Source organism: Lathamus discolor, chromosome 6, assembly GCF_037157495.1.
Source record: "Lathamus discolor isolate bLatDis1 chromosome 6, bLatDis1.hap1, whole genome shotgun sequence".
In the NCBI taxonomy this organism is placed as follows: Eukaryota; Metazoa; Chordata; class Aves; order Psittaciformes; family Psittacidae; genus Lathamus; species Lathamus discolor.
In genome coordinates, this window is record NC_088889.1 from 88535020 (window position 1) to 88554525 (window position 19506).

Consider the following 19506-nt stretch of genomic DNA (forward strand, 5'->3'; position numbering starts at 1 on the left):
GTTACACCTTTCAGCAGGGAAAAATGTGCTTTGGTGGAGAAACGTGCCTGGGAAACCCTCCCCAAATCCCCAGCCCCCATCTAACACCCCAGCCTTACAGGTATGTGAGTTTAAAAACAAGCCTCCATCCAAGCAAACGGGAATGCTGAGCTCCAAAGGGCAAGATCTTCTACATCAACAGGGTAAACTGGGGGTTTATCCCTTGATCTGTCAGTTAAATCCAAAACACCCTCCTGGATGCAGGACACGAGCAGTAGCGTGTGCTATTTTGAGGTTTGATATCAAATAGATACCCTTGGCTTCAGCATTCCTCCTGTAGCCCGGCCCACAGGAGCTGCAGGTACTTTCGTATGCATACAAAGCATTTGGAAATGGAAAATATTCCCAGCTGCTCTTCGCCGTTGCGACAGGGGGGGAAAAGGAATCGCGGGGCATGTTAAGGAGATATTAAAAGCTGTGGTTTGAAGCTCCTAAAGCATTTACTCAGCGGGAGATCCAGAGAAAGAAGTTTAGAACTTAACTGCAGACTTGTGTGCCTTTGCTCTGTCCTTCTTAAAATTCACCTCTCCTATCTGCTGCTCATTTCAACAAGCAGAGCCCTCCAGGAACTGGAAAATCCAGATTTGCTGCATCTCACAGGGAGATGATTTCCTACGTGCCCCCCCCCAGCGTGAGGGTCCTGCTGAAGGTTAAACTTGTGAGTGCCCCTGGTTTTGCACTGATTTAATCTTCCCCCCCCCCCGCAAATAAAAGACATGGGCAATGCTGGTGAAAACTGCACCCATGTTGCTGGCTGGTCCCTGCCTCAGTCCTGTCCCTTTTCCAGAGCCAGCCGTTAAACGCTCGTCCCCACATCATGCCCTGGCCTGCTGCAGCTTCCCTGCCTGAAAACAAGGTAAACCCATCCACCTCCCCAGGGTACATTATCGTGGCTTAAAATCAACACTCACAACTGTGTTTTCAAATCCCTTCATGAAAGGCACCAGGAGCGGGAGGTGTTATTAGGATAGATCTTTTTGCCTTTTAACAGCTGTTAATTGCCATTAAACCCAAACATCCACAGCTTCATCGGAACGGCATCTGAATCCGTGTCGCATCGCAAAGCCTGCGTCAGCGCTCGGTCTTGCTTCCTCCTACCTGCCAGCGAGGTGCAATCGATAAATCCTCTCTCAGTGGTAGTTATCTTGCACACTGGGACCCATTTTTGGTCCCCTGCTGCCAGGCTTTCTCCTTTGCCCTCCCCACCATGCTGCAAGTCATTGCACCAGACGTGCCGTCACTGTAAGAAACTCAACCCCCCCCCCCCCCCCCAAGCAGAAAAGAAGATGGGATGCAAAACCTGTTCCCAAAAATACGCCGAAGAAGCAAGCAGAAACCTGCCCGCGAGGAAATGGGTCCCTGAGGCTGAAACCAGCCTACAGCTGCCAGCAAAAGCACGTGCTGGGTGTCACAGGGATGGGAATAGCTGTGACGAACGTGGAGTAAATCAAAGCCATTAATAGGCAGGGCTGGGGGGGAGGCTGCCAGCCCTGCCCTCCTGGGGCTCCTTTCCATGTTCCTTTTGGGGGCTGTATCCCTAGCATCCTTCCATCACCTTGTGGCCCAGGATCTGGGACCACCGTGAGGAGAAGCCAAGCCCCTTGGGAAAGTGTTAGGGCAGGAGTCTTCCCCATGTCGAGCAATCCACTGGCTCCTCACATCCCTCAGGATGCACCCACCAAACTATCACACCCACCTGGGAATCTCGTGGGTACCAAACCACTGATGCTAAAACAGCGGGGCAAGATAAGACATAGCTATAGCTCCAAACCCTCAAGCATCTTGTTAGACCCCAGGGTTTCCTCTCACCCTGAACCCCAACACAAGGAGGGGGTGTCCGTGCCTGGCTCCCAGCACTTCCCCTCCTCTTTTCCCTCTCCACAGCCCTAAAGGAACGGTTGGACAAGACGAGCCCTTTCTGCCCCACAAAGCTCGTCAGCCAGCAGCGCTGGGCTCATAATTATTATTTCCTTAAAGAGGAGCCGAGCAGCTATAGACAAAAAAGGTCCCCTCTTGTCGGAGCTGGAATTTGATGTCCTAACGACTGTTTTTGTACCATGCCTGTTAGAGGAAAGAGCTCGGCAGGAGGGGGAAAGAGAGATTTAATTATAGAGCTGCATTGTGATTTTGCACACATAGCTGGCTGTTGTAATCAGGTTACAAGTGTATCTGATTTTCTTCCCTCCCCTCCCTCTTCCTCCTCTTTCTCTTCTCCTTTTTGGCCTCCCCCTTTTTCCTTTCGGTGGGTCCAAATTAGTTGCTTATGTTTGGGTGTTGCAGAGACAAGCTGTTATTTGGAGGATCTTGATGAAGGGAACAGTGTTTCTGAAGGGCCTCAGCAGCTCTTTGCTAGAGGAAGCCGATGGTTCCCAGCTCCAGCAGAACCCCCTTTGGGATGCGCCAGGCATCCCACCATCCCAGCGCTCCCTTCCCAGCGCCGCATTAGGAGGGGACACACATATACATGCCCCTTCCCCTTATTCCTGCACGTCCAGGATTCCCTCACTAAACAGAGGCTTTGCTAAGAGAGGAGGAGCCGTATTTACCTCTGCTGGGGTGGCAGGAGGAAAAGAGAGGAGAAAAGAACATTTTTAAAAGCAACTTCATATTTTTCCATGCGAGGCAAGTGATGCCGCACTTGGATTGGGAACTGTTGTTGGGTTCCTTTAGGAATCCATTGTTGTCCATGTGAATTCTTTTTTACATTTCAAATAACAGGATTATTTCCCCAGGGGGTAATATCCTGTAATTTGAACACAATAATGGGAATAAATTACTTACTTAGAACTAATAACGACAGCCTGATTCCAATATATATAGGAACTGTAACAGCTTTGGTTAGTTAAAGTGTAATTGTGTCGACGGATGACATTTTCTTTCAAAGGAATCTGAATGACTTTTAATTAAATTTGCTGGGGGTGGGGAAGAGAAGGAGGAGATTTCACTGGGAGATCTCAGCTACAGGCGGGTCCCAGCCATGGTGCCCCAAGTCAGGCATCACCCCATGGCTGCAGCCTCCGGACCAGGGGAAGAGGAAATCACCACCGAGCTCAATGTCTAAGGGAGATTTGCGAGTGTGCGAAGAGAAGGGACAGCTTCCCCCATCCCAGTTTGCCCAGTTTAGCATTCCCAGAGAGGCCTCCAGACAGGCTTGTGGTGCGGCAGCCATCCGCAGCCCCAAGTGTGGGTGCTGTGTTTCAGCCATCACTGTCAGGATGCAGGGATGCTGCAGTGAGAGTTCACCAGGCCCCAGGGAATACACCCTGTCCCGCTTGACCAGAGCATCACCTCCTGCTGCTCTGGAAGAGCCAGAAGGGATGGAGGAATGGTGGGATGGAGGGGATGTTGGGATGGACAGGATGGAGAGAGATGGAGGGGATGGAGAGCTAGAAGGATAGAGGGATGGAGAGATGGAGAGATGGATGGGGTGGAGGAATAGAGGAATAGGATGAAGAGATGGAGAGATAGAGGACTAGAAGGATGGGAGGGATGGGGAAATGGGGGAGCTGGATATATAGAGGAATAGAAGGACAGAGGGATGGGGAGATGGACAGGATGGAGGAATAGAGGAACAGAAGGATGGAGAGATGGAGGAGATGGAGAGATAGAAGGACAGAGGGATGAAGAGATGGAGGGGATAGAAGGATGGACCCCAACCCATTTCCCCTGCGCCAGCCTAGGCCAGGCAGAGGACAGGGCAGTGCCCTGGGCACCATTGCATTGCATTTGCCTGCATGGAGGAACAGAGGAGCTGACAGGAGGCACCAGCAGCCAGGCAGGGCAGCTCTGCTCCTAACATTGCCACTATTGCCACCTCAGCCTGAGGGGGACCTGCACCAGCACCCTCCCCCTCAAACTCCCCTGCAACCCTCTTTGCACCTCTCCCAACAGCTCCTCAAGTCTATTTTTGACTCAGAAGCACGCAAGGTTCCCTTTGGAGGCAAAACCCCAGCATCTTTCAGCCACAGCACACAGAAAACCAAGTTCCTGGCCCAAAATACCCACGAGAGGAGCGGCACGCTGCTGCCAGCGGCCCTGGCCTCATCCAGCACTCATTTTCCTCTGTTTATCTTGCAAATAGTTCTGTGCTGAGGTCCCAGCCCGCGCGGTGGAGCCCTGCGAGGCCGCCTCCAGCCTCACACATGGCCTCTTGTTTATCCACAGCGAGCTTTACAAATAGCTTATTAAGCCCAGAGGTCTGTTCGCTGGAGGAAAACCTCATGGAGCAGCTCCTGACACCCCCGTTTCCGACCCCTTTGACATGCATCGAGTGGCTCAGGCCTCTGCAGTTGCAGGCATCCATCGGTGTCTGATGGGGTTTGGAATCACTCATGGTTTAAAACAGGTGCTGGTCATACAGCTCCCACCACGCTCATCCTCTCCCCGCTTCCCCACTGGGATGCTGGCCATGGCACAGGGATGCTGTGGCATGGTTCATGTGATCCCATGGTGCAAAAGCTGCTGGTTTGGAGGGGTTTGGGGTTTAGGGAATATGAGTTTCACTGCATTGGTCACTTTGGGAGCTGCTTGAAACATGCCTGAACCCATGAAAGATGAGGACAGTTGAGATGCTGCACACCGTGGTCCTGGTAGGACCATGCCTTAGTGCCCCTGCCTGTGCTTCTGCTGCCCACCCAGCACTGGGAGCCACGAGCATGGAGAGCCTGAGCCCACACTGAACAGCATCCGGGATGTCCCACGGGGCTCAAGGCACTGTGGCCATGGAGTCCAGTCCTGAGCACCCCTGTCCCTGCTGCCACCAAGCAGGACAGGCCCCTGGCTGTGCCTCGCCTTGTCCTCACTCCCCAGCATTAGACTCAGCACCAACCTTGAGCACCCACATAGAGAACACCCTAAAGCATCGCCCCCGGCACAAACCCCCTGTAACACAGAGACATTCATAACCTGGCTGATGAGATTAAATTACCTGCCCCTGCAGGAATAAAGGAGGCATTCAGCCGGGGGGGGGGGTTTCAAGTCTTTTTTTCCCCTGCCAAGGCCGGACACCACGGTGATGGTCACGCACAGAGGCAGAGAAACACGAGCTCTTGGCTCTCCCTCCGAGGGTGACCCCGATCCACCCCATATCCCCACCTCTTTTCCGACCCTTTAAGGCCCATGATAGCACATACTTTGCTCAGCCCTCATGAGCTCCCTTATCTTCTAATAAACCCTTTAAGAGCAGAAGTCAGGCACAAAGGCAGCTAAACCTCCTCCCGGGCCATTCATCATTCTCTTTGACACGTTTTGCTAATTAGCCAAAGCTTTTGCCTCAACGGGGGAGAAATTGGGGCCTGGGAAAAGCAAAAAGAAAGGGGAGAGGGGGAACAGGAGGAAGAAATAGGAGAAGACCGAATTGACGTTGCTCCTGTGCTGTAACCAGCATCCATAGGCATCACCGGCCCCATCCCGTGGTTACTGGGACATGGTGACCTGTGGTACCAGTTTGACCTTCACCCAGCCCACTCCTTACCCTGGTTATTCCATGCTGCAGCAACAGTGGGTTATTTGAAACGTGCTGATCGGAGGTTGAACTCCCTGCTTTATCTTCTACACGGCTGTTAATCCTGGGGACACATGTTTCCTATCAGCTCTTGATATTTAACATACAATAAGTGTCTTATTAAATCCCAGCGACTGGCTCCGTGTCCCACAAAACCCACCCCTGGGCACCCCAAGGGCAAGATGGGGCACCCCAGCTCCAGCACTGCTGTTGGGTGCGTGTTAGACCCAACAAGAGAAATAAAGAGAGTGGGTGAAGGCTCCTCTGCGGCAGGAATTCAGCTTTAAGTTGGGTCTTGGAGCCCCTGAGCAGCCACCATGGGGGAAAACCTTGCAGTTTAAAGATACATATTATTTGTAAGGGGTTTTTGGCAACTCCGGTGAGTGCAGGGATGAGCCCATCGCAGGCAGGACCGGCTCCTGCCCCAGCAGGGCTTCCTTATCCAAGAGTCTGGCCCAGTTTTCATAGGACCCGATGGTTTTGGGGAGATAGAGACCATAAAGCAACCCACAGCGAAATCACTGTAATCCACTGCACTGACAAACCATCACAGCAAAACATTGGCTCTTATCCCATCGCTTCACATCAGCTCTCCATCCAAACCCCTTTGGGAAGAGCAGGGCAAAAATACCACAGAGAACAATCCCCTTTTCCCCACAAAAAACAACTAAATTGGGTGACACGGACTGGTCCCGTCCCGTCCCGTCCCCCCAATCCCATGGGTGTCCCCTGCGCACAGCAGCTCAGCCATCCCCATGGATGGGTACAAGGGGGTGAGAGCAGCATCTCGGAGCCGAGCCAGTCCTTTGGGTAGCATGAAGAGGAAATAAATCACAGCTCTTTGCTCCTCTTCAGCACGTGCTTCTCATTGCTGTGGGATGACACACACCACCCCCTCCAAAACAAGGCGCTTCAGGATCATTCTGTTTCTAATTTGGGGGTTGGAAATCATTTTCCATCCCAGCTTCCAAACTAAACCATATTCTCCCCCCCCCCCCAAAACAAACCCCCATTAATCTGCTTTCCAGAATGCAGCAGCAGGGTCAGGGCTGTGTGAAGGTGTGAGAAGTCAGGTGGGAAAGCTCGCAGCAATGGAGCAGTGAGGAGCAGCCCTCTCCATGCCCCTTTCCAAGAGGACAGGGCTGGGATGGGCTGATCCCACCAGGAATGGTCCTTGCTCCATCCCTGCCCTCCGAAGGATGGCTGGGAAAAGAAAGGAAAAGCAAGTATTTGGGATGAAGCACGGTGCTGGGATGACACATCAGCATCATGCACCATTTGGAGTGGTTGAACCCAAATCTAGTGGTGGATCCTTCTTGCTCCCTAAAGCCAGTGAGATCCCGCTTCACCCTGGCCTCGGGAACAGCAGGGACACCTGGAATAAGCCAGGCTCAATCCCCAGTCCCATCACTCCAGGCTGGGCCATAAACCTTAGAGAGAGGCTTTGGGGGGCCCCATGCAGCTCAGCACACGCTGTACCGAAAGCAGCCCGCAAGGAGCTGGCGTGGGGCGGTGGAAACCCTCCAAACCCTGCACCATTGTATGAGAGCTGCTCTGAAAGAGTAATTCCCAAAGAATTCAACCCTGGAAGTGCGACCGGGCCGCTTCCCAAGCGGCCGGAGCATGGTTTGTGGGCGCAGCCGGCCCTGCACGCGTATAGGGAAGGGGGGGGAATGCCTTCAGGTGAGGCAAGCTCCGCAGGAAGGTCAGGATTCCAGATGTTTTCATACCGAAGATGTTGAAAAGCAGCGGAGTGAGGCAGGAACGCCCGTGGTGCCGAGCGGCCGCTGCAAAACAAGGCTTTTTCCATGAGTCACCAGTGGAAAGACTGGATCAGGCCTCCCATGGGTGGGCTCAGATGGAGCCGGCTCCGCATCCCTGCCACGGCCAGGAGGATGCTCCATGTGCAGCCCCAGGCACCGTGGCTCTGGATTCCCAACCCAAGGCTTCCCGTAAAATCGCTTTGGGATCACGTTGGGATGGACTCAATGGAAAGCCCCAAAGCCTTGAAGGCCTCCGGGGCGTGGGGCTGCATCCTGGTGGTGTTTAGACATAGGGAGCTGTGTTTAGGCTGTACCAGCAATACAGGATTTTCCCAACCACATTCCCCATCCCCTTTTCCAAGCTGTGGACATTGCACGTGGAGACCCAACGTGTGCCCTCACCGTGGCCTCGGGGCTGCTCCCGCACCTCCAGCATCCCACAAAACTCTTAGGGACTGAGGGAGGCAGGGATGGGGATAGAAACACAGGGAAGGAGCAACCCGAAGCAAACAGCTTTGATTTATGGGTGGCAGGAAGGAGGGGAGCGCATTGAAAGGCAGCGCAGGAAGTCCCCGGGATCGTAAATCCCGACGGGAGCCGATCAAGCTGATGAGCTTCCATGCGCCAGGAAAGCGGGAGGTTATGGGGAGGGTGAAGTTTAGGGAATCTGGGGTGGGATGGAGGGGGGTTTATGGCTTATAAAAGGCAGTGATAAAGAGGGGGTGATGCCACAGCACTGAGCACCCTCCGCGGGGCAGCACCCAGGGCAGGGAGCCGGCTGCAGCCCGGGAATGGATGGGATCGCATCCTCGGGAGGGCTGGAGCTCCGTCCCATCGTCGTCACCCGCAGAATAACAGCACTCCTGGCTGTGTTGTGGGTACAGAAACGGCACGTACTTGTTGCTGGCCAGGTTTCCTGGCAGCCCCAGGCGGGATTTGGCTGTGCAGGAATTTGGAAGCTGCCTTAAATCCAGAAAGAAAGGAATGAGAAAAGGCTGAGAGCGGCTTTGGGAGCAGAGTTCAGTGGCAAATCCCTGCTCCGGCCTCTCCCGTTCCTGCACTGGGATGAGGTTGGAGCCGGGTATCGCATCCTCCTCCATGGGGACATCAAAGAGGCCCCCCCAGCACCCCTGGACACCACCACCCCTTTTCTCCCCACCCTCAGCTGCAGTGCCCCTCCGCATCCAGCCCTGCATCCCAATGATTGACGGTGCTGATGTGGAACTCCATGAATCCACCTCACCTTCAGGATGCCCGTGGCTGCTCTCACCCCATGGATGTTCCGGCTCAGCTGTGGACCAAAGCCAGGCTTCACCTTGACCTTGAGATCAATGGGGAAGCATTGGCATCGCTGGGAAGACCCATGGTCATCGTCAGCACTTAGGGGATATTGAGGAGGAAAGGGATGGAAAAGAGGCAGGAGATGCCGAGCGATCCCCAAATCAACAGTAAAGTCTCAAAGGTATTAATAGTTACCCCAGAAATGGCCCCTGGAATCCCTTCCAGGATTCCCCTGCTGCATCCTGGCTCATCATATTCTAGGGGAATTCAGAGTTCCTTAGGAACAACACACCCAGCGCCCACGAAGGGCCCATGAACCTGTCCCTGCTCCAAACCCTGAGCAAGGATGCTCCCAAGGCATAGCCCTCCCTGCAATAGCCAAAGTGTGCTTTGGCTTCACATAGGAACAGCCACTTCAGCTTCAAGCTGGAAATCAGTGTAAGCCACCACCATTCCCAACCCATTCCCATTTCCGAGCCAAAGCTTGGCTTCCCTGCGTGGAGAGGGTGCTGGTGATGGATGGGACCCATCCCTGCATCACCGGACGAGGCTCTGGGGTTCAGGTTATCCCTTATCCCAGCGATCCAAGGAGGAGCAGCAAAGTGCTTTGCACCGCAGTGATTTTTTAGCTCACTCAGAACACCTTTAATTGCCATTGCCATTACCTCCTGCCCTTGCTGTAGAAACAAGAGCTCTCCTTCCCGGTTTAAATGGCCTGAAATCACACACCTTGAGGCATCCATCCGGGTAAATAAGCAGCCTCGGAAGGGAAGAAGCCTGGGATGAGGAGGAGGAATGTTTCCTGCAGGGATGAATCTGCTCTGAATACACCCCAAAGCCATCATCTTTGTGTTTCCCAGCTCTGTTCTCATTCAAGGACCTGGACCAACACAGGGAACCCTGCACCATGTCCCTCTATTTGTCCTAAAGGGGTTTTCCTACCTCTTTGCCCCAGTTCAGGCACTGTCCTTTCCTACGGTACATGGGGTACTACCACCACTATTCAACATCCCAGGTAAGCTTCAAATATTCATCCTTTAACACAGGATTAAAAAGAGTCCAATGGGAATGGGACCACAGCATTCCTTATTTTCCAGCACCTCCATCATCTGCTCCAGCATAATTTTGGGAAGCAAAGGGCTTTTCCATATCAGGCTGTGCTTTACGCTTCCCCTGCTGAAGAAGCCCTTGAGCATCATGGAAAGGGCTCGGCATCCCTTTGGCAGGAAGCTCCTTTCTCCATCAATTCTGTAAGCAAAAGGGATGCTTTGGGATGACCGGGGGACGCTCGACAGGGATTCAGGGCTCTCTGGTACCTGCACCAGCGATGGATTAGCAAACCCATTGTAGCTAATTGCTAATACCCCACTGCAAAGAGGGGTGGCAAACCAACCTCCCCTCGTGCTGTAACTTATGCACAGACAAGAAGATGCCGTTAAACCAAACCAAACAAACGAATCAAGCAGCAAAAAGGGGGGGGGGGGGGGGGGAACCATCCCATTATCCCGAATCATAAATCCCAGAGAGGGGTATTTACAGCCTTGAATTGCCAAGTGCATTGAAACTGCAGCGAATCCCAACAGCAGATCGCCATAAAGGCAGACAACGGCCCTGGAAAAATGCTTTGATTAGGATCTGGGCAGCATTCAGCCCAGATGTTCGTTTGTCACTGCAAGAGGGATGGGGGGGGGAGGTGAGAAAGGCTTTAAATTAATCTTTACAACTAGAAAGGAGCTTGTAATACACACCATATGGGCAGCAACGTCTTCCGAGCCCCCTCGCCTTCCCCCTGTTGGAGCCAGGCTGGGACCCTCGCTTCCTTCCCAACTCCCATCCCTGTTTCATCCCTGTTTTCCCCCATGCACCGAACACGCCGTGAACCCGAGCTGCTCGCCCCGGCCCCCTTCCACATGTGCTTTATTTTACCAGGAACAAAACAAACTGCAGTTCCTCTTATCACACCAGCTCTCTTTCATTATTCCAACCCCCCCATTGGACCCGGATACCTGCTCCCCCTTCCCTCCTATAGCCACATGTGGTTCCTTTTTAAGCGAGATGGCAGCACAGGGAGAAAAGGGAGAGGGGGAAAGAAGAAGAGGAGGAACGAGGCTGTTTATTAAATGCCAGCCATTCAAATTAATTCCCCTAATGGACTCGCCGGCATCATGGTGTGCATTTAAATGAACGCTTTGTCATATTTCATAGCCAACCTGCAGCTCTCTGCAGAGCAAAACCCGCTGGAAAGCCGGGAACAGCAGCAGCGACAGGGACAAAGCTGGGGAAGAAAGAAAGAAGAATGAAACACGACTCTCCAACGCACCAGGGGGGTGATAAAGGGAGCCCAGGAAGCCCTTGGCAATGGGCAGGGGGTTGCAAGCAGGACCCTATGCAGGGCAGAAAGCTGTGCAACAGCAATGGGAGCTTCTTGTCTGCATGGGATGGGGGGAAGCGCCTCTTGCTGATGGGGCAGAGGGAGCAGGACCCCTCGCTCAGGACAGCACGAAGCCACTTCCCAGCTGTGCCTGGGATGCTTTTGCTCTATTGAAGCCCCATCGTGGTGGGGACCAGCATCCGCACCCCGTGCTCAGCCGCAGGGATGCGGGGAGGAGGCAGACCCACATCCATCCCGCATCCCCATGGACCACGGCCTGCATCCCTCCTCCCAGCGCAGGATGCTGAAAGCCAACCCCTGTCATCAAGCTGTTACCACTGCAGAGCTCCTGGCGGAGCATCCCTGCTGCTCCTGAGTAAACGGGCCTCTTCCCTCCTGCCACCCCCGGGACAGCCACAGGTTACTCGCCTTGGCTCCGGCTTCAAGAGCTCCTGGTCCTTTCATCAGCCTCAATGCGCACACACAGACACAGACGCTTGCTGCAAGCAGCAGCTCTCTCCTGCTCACAGCCTCTCCTCCCATCTTGTTCCTTCTCTCCCCACTCTTCCACTCCTACCTACAGATGTGCCAAGGGGTTTCCTTCCCACCTTTGGGGGTTCTTCTTCTCTCCATCCTAATCTGCTTCCCTGGGGCCAGAGGATGAGGAGGGGATGGGGGAAGCATCGCTGCTCCCCTCCTGTTCAGCACGTTGACCTGAGGAGGGGCTTTCAGACACCACAGAGGCCAAAGGGAGAACTTCATGGTCCAGGATGGGAATACACCAGCAGCAGCCTTGACCATGCCTCTGGTCCCCACTCGTGGGGGTCCCAGTCCTCCTCCCTGGACCACTGGGGTTGGGGAAGGAAGGGAAGACCGCAGGCACCAAAGGGATGGGATAAGACGGAGCTGGGCAAGGTGAGCCAGCCCAACGATGCACCCAGCAGTGGAGGGGGGACACGGCTTCCCCATGCACCCACCCATCTGCCCGTCCTCTCCCTCACCAGCGCGGCATTCCCCGCTCCGAGCACAGGCTGCAGAAATGTTAATAATCATCATAACAGCCCTCTCCTTTGCTTTCAATATGAAAATAAACCCGCGCTGTTTGCAGAAGGTTCTCATTTAGGGAAGCATCTGGAGTCAGCACTTCTCTCCTAAAGGGCAGCGAAGGGTTCAGCGCTGGGGAGGAAGAGGAGGAGGAAGGAGCTGATTTGCTCAGTCTCCCGTGGTGCCGTAGGTGCCAAGCAGCTCTGGGTGATGCCAAAGGGACCACTTGGGTTTGGCCGCTGGGAAGGACCATGGGGACCCAATCGAATAGAGGGGATGCTCCTGGTCCCTGGGGCTATGAGGGAGTGGGGAGAAGGGCTTGGGTGACGCGGTCCAGTGTGAGGTGTCCCTGCCCACGGCAGGGGCTTGGAACTGGGTGAGCTTTAGGGTCCTTTCCAACCCAAACCGCGCTGTGACTCAAGAGCATCACATCCGGGGACACCCGGGGCTGGTGTCACAGCCCAGCCAGGGGCTGTCCCCCCGTTCTCCACCTCCCTCCGGGGTCATCCAAGGACCCCAGGGCAGGAGCATCCCCCAGCCAGCGGCACCTGAGGAAGGCTCCTGGCTTGCCCCGTGCTTACAGGTCCCGGAAGCCGCTCTTGGACACTTCGGGATGACACCCGCGGTCACACTGGGCTGCAGTGACCTCTGCTGGGCTCCCCCCCATGGAAACCCTCATCCCTGCGCTCCCCCCCCCAGCTCCAGCTCCGCACAGCCCCGGACGCACGGAACCCAGCCGAGGCTCCGCATTCCCCCTGCGGCTCCCGTTCAGACACATCCCTCACCGCCAGCTCCAAGCAGAGCCCCCCCCCCCCCCAAATCACCGCAGCCAGGCGAGAGGAGCAGCAGCACCCCCTTAGCATCCATGCTCCCTGGGGAGAGGTCCTGGTGATCCCAAAGGCCAAAGAGCCGGGCATTAAGGGATGAACCTCAGGGCTCAGGAGCAGGGATAGGGATGGGGGGGGGGTCAGTGGTTGTTGAGCTCCCGATTCTCCTCGCTCGAGCAGCAGCAGGATGCTGCGCCTCGCCTCGTTATGTAAATAGAAGCAATTAGAGCTCACCCTGGCTCTGCCCGAGTGAGGGGTTTATGGCACTCACAGAAACCCTTCCTGCTGCATGAGAGGAATAACAACAGCTCCGCTGCTCCCCCGTCCGCACGGGCTGGGAATCCGGGACCGGGCCCTGGAGCCGGGACAAGGCCCCCATTGACACCCCCAGGACCTCCGAAAGGGTTATCCCAAGGAAAAGCAGCCCCTTCTTCCATGGAGACACCAACTTCATCGGCAGCAAGCGCTCACCGGCTCTCAGGATGGGAAGGAAGGAGGGATGGAGCGGGAAGAGCATCGTTGGAAGCAACCCAAAAGCCTTCTCTCCACCAAGGCATCGCTTTGGGACCTGCTTTGCTTGAACACAGCGGGAAGAGGCACAGCAAAAGGACCTTGGACTGGGCTTCAAAAGCAAAGGCAAACGCAGCCCAGGGCGGCCCCGGTCCCATTTCAGCTGCAGCAGGAGGCTGCGGGTGGCTCCGGTCCCCATCCGGCCCGGGGGCACGCACAGACCTGCAAGGAGCAGACACAGGAGCATAAATCAGGCACAGATCCCATAAATCCATCCTCGTCCTCCTGATTTACATCAAGGTAGCCAGGAGGATTTATTCCCAGTACCTGCCTCCCCTTTCCCAGCCCCAGAGGAGCACGGGGATGAGATAAAGAGAGGCTCTTGGAATATTGATCTTCCTCCTAAATCTTTTCCTTCTTCTTTGGGATGCAAATGGAGATGGATGAGCGCAGGGGCAGCTCCTCACCTCTGAGGGCCATTTCGAGCTCTGTTCTCAGGTGAGGGAATGAGCAGCAGGATATACCCACAAGTCCTGCTCCATCGTCACCTATGGCTAGGGGAGAGCTCCCTTGGTTCAGCCTGGAGACACTTGCTGCAGAGCAGGATGAGGGACATCACCGTCATGGACCATTTGGCAGTGTTACTGCAGTTAAGCAAGGAGCATCCCACGGGAAACCTCCAGCCTGTATCCCTGTTCTGACCCCATCCCTGCCCTGACCGCATCCCTGCCCTGACCGCATCCCTGTTCTGACCCCATCCCTGCTCTGACCCCATCCCTGCTCTGACCCCATCCCTGCTCTGACCCCATCCCTGTTCTGATCCCATCCCTGTTCTGACCCCATCCCTGCTCTGACCCCATCCCTGCTCTGACCGCATCCCTGTTCTGCCCCCATCCCTGTTCTGACACCATCCCTGCTCTGCCCCCATCCCTGCTCTGACCCCATCCCTGTTCTGCCCCCATCCCTGTTCTGACCCCATCCCTGCTCTGACCCCATCCCTGTTCTGATCCCATCCCTGTTCTGACCGCATTCCCTGCTCTGACCCCATCCCTGCTCTGACCCCATCCCTGACTCCCAGTCCTGCACCTCCTGCTCTTTCCAGGGCTCACAGGTGGGAAAAGCGCCAGGAAACCCTTTCCATCTCCCCCACCTAGAGCTGCTCAGTCTCACATCACAGAGCAGCGTGTGATTGCCATGGAGGGATGTATGTCTGCAGGCTCAGGATGCTTTGTGACACCCTCATACCAAGCCTGAAGGATGCAGGTGCGACCCAAAGCTGGAGGAGCAGCGTGGCTGGAGCTGCCTTGGGATACCCCCACATTCCCCCCCAAGGGAAAGATGCTTGCTCAGAGCATCTCCATGCGCTGAAGACGCTCAATGGCGCCGCATGTGACACCAGCCCCAGAGATGAAGACCCTCCTTGGTGCTACCACCAGAGCGCAGGGTCCGGCTCAGCCTTTGGCCACCGCTCCGGAGCGGTGCATCAATCCCTAAGGATTTGATGCCTTCCAGACCTTATCCCTAAGGTGCACACAGAGCCTGGAATAGGAACACTGATCCTGCAGGCGGTGCAAGACTCCATTGGAAAGATGCCTTCACTTCCTGATGGGACCCACAACCAGGGCTTGGCCACACCGCAGGGAAGTGGGATGGCTCCAACATAGCCCAGAAAGAGGGGTCAGGTCCTGACAACCCCAGGGCTTGGCGCACACTCTTCTGCCCCACACTTATGGGTCCACAGAGGAGCTCCATGGAGCTGCTTTGGGAGCTGCAGGAAAAGAGCTGAGTCAGCACCAGGAGTCTCCGCAGGCTGGGAAGCAGCTTTTCCTTCCGTAACGGGGCCGAGCGAATAACTCATCCTGGATAAATAATTCAGGGCGGATCGGCTGCGAGCAATTATCCCCTATTTATTTGTCAGCCTGCATCTTCAGTTGAATTATGCAGACACGTCCAGGCTGGGCTGAGGAAAAGCCCAGGGAAAGGAGGAGATACCTGGAACGCCAGGAAAAATCCTCGTCAGGAGGAGCCCGTGGCTCGGGAAGACACGGGCTGGTTGTGGGTATTTAATACCCAGAGCTGCAATGGGCCCTGCGGGTGAAGTGAGCCGATGGATGCGGGAGAGGCACCGGATCATTGGGAAGGTGCCGCTGCCCGTGGCCGCGGTTGGAACTGGATGGGCTTTAAGGTCCCTTCAACCCAAACCATTCCATGACTCACACCAAACGTCTCTTTGGGTACCATCGGGGTCACGCCTCTCCAGTGCTTGCCTGGTCCCGCTGTCCATACAACGGCCACCAGCTCCTGCGTCGCATCCTACCTCACCGGACCCATGTGTGTCCGGTGCTCCATGTCCTCCATGTCTCCTGCTGGCAAAGCAGAAGGCCCAGGCGCGTGTTCAACCCAGGCAGACGGCAGGAGAAGGCTTCTCCTAACAGCAAGGCGATGGATAACCACTTCCAACACCTCCCAGCTCCGTCCTGTGTGCCCCACGCTTGCTTCACGCTCACCAACCCTTCCCAAACACCGTCCACCTCTTCCCCTCCCTAACTCCCAGTCCTCATCCTCCTCCTCTTGCCAAGGCTCCCTTCGCACCTCCACAGGCTCCTGGCACCCATCGGCACCAGCCCACGAGCGGAGCCCTGGCTCTGAGCATCTCCATGCAGACCCTACCCGCGGGCTTGCTTTGCTCCGGTGCTGGCCCTGCAGGGGATGCTGGATGCTGGGATGGCGAGGACAAAGCAGCAGCACAGGCTGGGGCAGTGAGGACATGGCCGGGGCGGGGGGCAAGACCCAGGGTAACCCCAGGAGCACCCACGTGGATGGGGCTCAGCCAGGCGCTGGCACATGAACACCCTGGAAGGAGCCTGTGCTGCACCACGGCCGTGACCTGCCCTATCCCATCCCACCCCATCCCATCCCATCCCATCCCATCCCATCCCATCCCACAGGAGCCGGCTCGCCAGGAATGCCCCACGTCAGCGCCTCACCGGTGATAAATAAGGGAGGAATGCAGCTGCCAGGGCTCTTTATCAGAGACGGTGCCTTCCCCCCTGCTCCTCCTCAGCCACCACCAGCACAGGGATGCCCAAAGCTGCTGCCTTGCTCCTGTCCCTGCATCCACCCAATGGGCACAACAAAGCACCCCAAGACCCACGGATGGGGGCAGAAGGAGAAACAACAGAAAGAGCTTTTACACAAACCCCATCCTTGCTGATGCGCGGGGATAGGAAAGGGAGGGGGAAGAAAAGCAGCTGGGGTTTAGGAGAACAACGAGGGGAGGGGAAAGAAAGGGGGAAGCAGATGAGCACAGTCGGGTTGTCGGCCCCTTTCAGGGGGAGGGCAGCGGGGAGGTTCGTGCTCAGGCAGACCTGAACCAGGCACAAGGGTTTCCATGTGCCAATAAACCCTGAGCATGAGGCGCTTGCAGGGCTCTGGGGCCCTTGTGCTGCCTCTGGAACAGAGCAGAAGAGCAGGGAACTCACCCGGGCAGGAGCTGGGGTGGGCGAGGCAGAGCAGTGACAGCATCTGAGCTTTCCTTCCTCCTCCTCCTCCTCTTCCTCGCCTGACACAGCTCATCCCTGTTGCTCAGTCTGTGCCAATGGGACACATGGAAAAGCAATGGGGCTGGTGATGCTCATGGTGGGGACGTGCCTTCCGCGTGGGTCTGAGCTGAGAACCCCAAACTCATCTCACTTGTGCCTTTGGTAGGCTCCAGCGTGTGGAGGTCAGGGATCAAGGGGGTGGAAGCACCTCGCTGCCATGAAGCCGCACGGACGAGCAGGGGCAGCCGGTCCTGGGGGAGGCGGCTCCATCCCTCCCCATGCTGAGATGGGGACGATCCCCAAACCACAGCCGATAGAGACCTGCTCCCACCACGCAGGGACCGCGCTGAGCCTGTAACTCACCCACAGCTCGGGCACAGCAGCTCTAAAACCCAAAGCAAGCACCGAGACCTCACCAGGGAGGAACGAGCTGCGGCCCCGAGCGCTGTTAAATCCCCCCCTGCCCCTGGCTGTGAATCTGCACAGCACAACCCAAGCAGGAGAGGCCCCAGCCCTCGAGCTGCCCGCAGGGATGGAGAGGAAGAGGATGCGCGGCTGCCGGGAGTGCCAGCAGCGCCCGCAGCCCGATGGATGGGCAGCAGCCCCCTGTGTGTGCAGGGAGCCGCCACGTCCATGCTCCATAAGGGAGCCGCCAGCTCCGCGCTGGGAAACCTTCGGGACATCCCCAAGCCGCCATGAGCACGTCCACACCTCAGCCTTGCCTCTGGTGGGTACAGCCAGAGCCAAAGGGAGCTGCCATCCCCTCTTGACATGGGCATGGAGGAACACGGCCACAGGCACGTTTGGAAACCAAAGGGGTTGGGTTCATGAGGCAGCCTGGCAGTCACTTCACGCTGAGCTGTACTCACACCTCATCCGGCCGAAGGTCAGCATTGACCCAAGAGGAAGGGCACAAACCAGCAGCACTTGAAGAAGGTGGGAATTTGAGCTCTGCTCCCAACCATCAGAGCAAGGAGATGCTGGCATAACCCAAAGACAAGCAAGCGTGAAACACCCAACAGCTCCAAAGAGCTGATCCAAAGATCCATTCCCCGGCCATGGTCACCAGCAGTAGCAGGAGGTGACAGCCAAACCAGAGCCCTAACCCTGCTGGAAACGGAGAGAGACACATCCTGATGGGAGCAACTGCCTCAAGCCTCATTGCCATGGGCTGCTCACACATCTGGGGAGCAGCTGAGCCCTGCTCTGTGGGGCAGGGGAGGGATTATGCTGGGAATGGGAACAGTCCTCAAAATCAGACACCCTGATCCCAACGGGGTCGGTCACTCTCCTCATAGCAATGCCGAAGCCAATGGGACAAGAGGGAAAATGAGAGAGAATGGCACTGAGAGACTTGGAGGTACCATTGAAAAGCTGGTTCTTGGTGCAGGGAAACGTTACCCTGAGGTTTAAAGGAATAAACCCTGGGGCAAGCAGCAGAGCTTCTGCAGGAGGCTGAAGACAGGCTGAGGAAGTTGGGGCTGTTCAGCCTGGAGAAGAGAAGGCTGCGTGGGGACCTCAGAGCAGCCTTCCAGTACCTGAAGGGGGCCTATAGGGATGCTGGGGAGGGACTCTTCATTAGGGACTGTAGTGACAGGACAAGGGGTAACGGGTTAAAACTTAAACAGGGGAAGTTTAGATTGGATATAAGGAGGAAGTTCTTTACTGTTATGGTGGTGAGGCACTGGAATGGGTTGCCCAGGGAGGCTGTGAGTGCTCCATCCCTGGCAGTGTTCAAGGCCAGGCTGGATGAAGCCCTGTGTGGGATGGTTTAGTGTGAGGTGTCCTTGCCCATGGCAGGGTTTGGAACTGGATGATCTTGAGGTCCTTTCCAACCCAAACCATTCTATGATTCTATGATGGAAGCACTGCTCTGTCCCACTGCCCTCAGTGGTCCTCACTGCCCACCCAGATGAGCTTAGTGATGTGCTGCACACAGCATCTCTATGGAAGAGCTGAGGGGCTGGGGACACAGAAAACCTCTTCATCACACTTGGGATAAGCAACTGCCATCATGAATGTGGCTTGCAGAGCTCAACTGGGCTCATGTCCCTTTAGCTGCACCAAGCCCATGGGCTTCTGAGAATCACAGAATCACAGAATGGTTTGGGTTGGAAAGGGCTTTAAGATCATCCAGTTCCAACCCCCCTGCCATGGGCAGGGACACCTCACACTAAACCATCCCACCCAAGGCTCTGTCCAACCTGACCTTGAACACTGCCAGGGATGGAGCATTCACAGCTTCCTTGGGCAACCCATTCCAGTGCCTCACCACCCTAACAGGAAAGAACTTCCTCCTTATATCCAATCTAAACTTCCCCTGTTTAAGTTTTAACCCGTTACCCCTTGTCCTGTCACTACAGTCCCTGATGAAGAGTCCCTCCCCAGCATCCCTATAGGCCCCCTTCAGGTACTGGAAGGCTGCTCTGAGGTCTCCACGCAGCCTTCTCTTCTCCAGGCTGAACAGCCCCAACTTCCTCAGCCTGTCTTCAGAAGCTGCAGTCGCAGAAGGGACCTCAGGAAGCCACCCAGCTCCATCCACACCACAGCAGGACCCAATGCACCCCAAGCTTTGCTGGCCAGGAAGCACTGGTACCAAAGCCACGCTGAGCACAGCATCTGGCAT

General features: G+C 55.9%; 1 long non-coding RNA gene across 1 annotated transcript; it reads right to left on the minus strand.

Annotated features, from left to right (window-relative positions):
- Window positions 1-15409: 15409 nt before the first annotated feature.
- Window positions 15410-16966, minus strand: LOC136017866 (uncharacterized). The gene is made up of 3 exons (XR_010614121.1): window positions 16821-16966; window positions 16326-16449; window positions 15410-15704 (listed from the first exon to the last, which is right to left on the minus strand). It is a non-coding gene; the product is annotated as an uncharacterized LOC136017866 (long non-coding RNA).
- Window positions 16967-19506: the final 2540 nt, after the last annotated feature.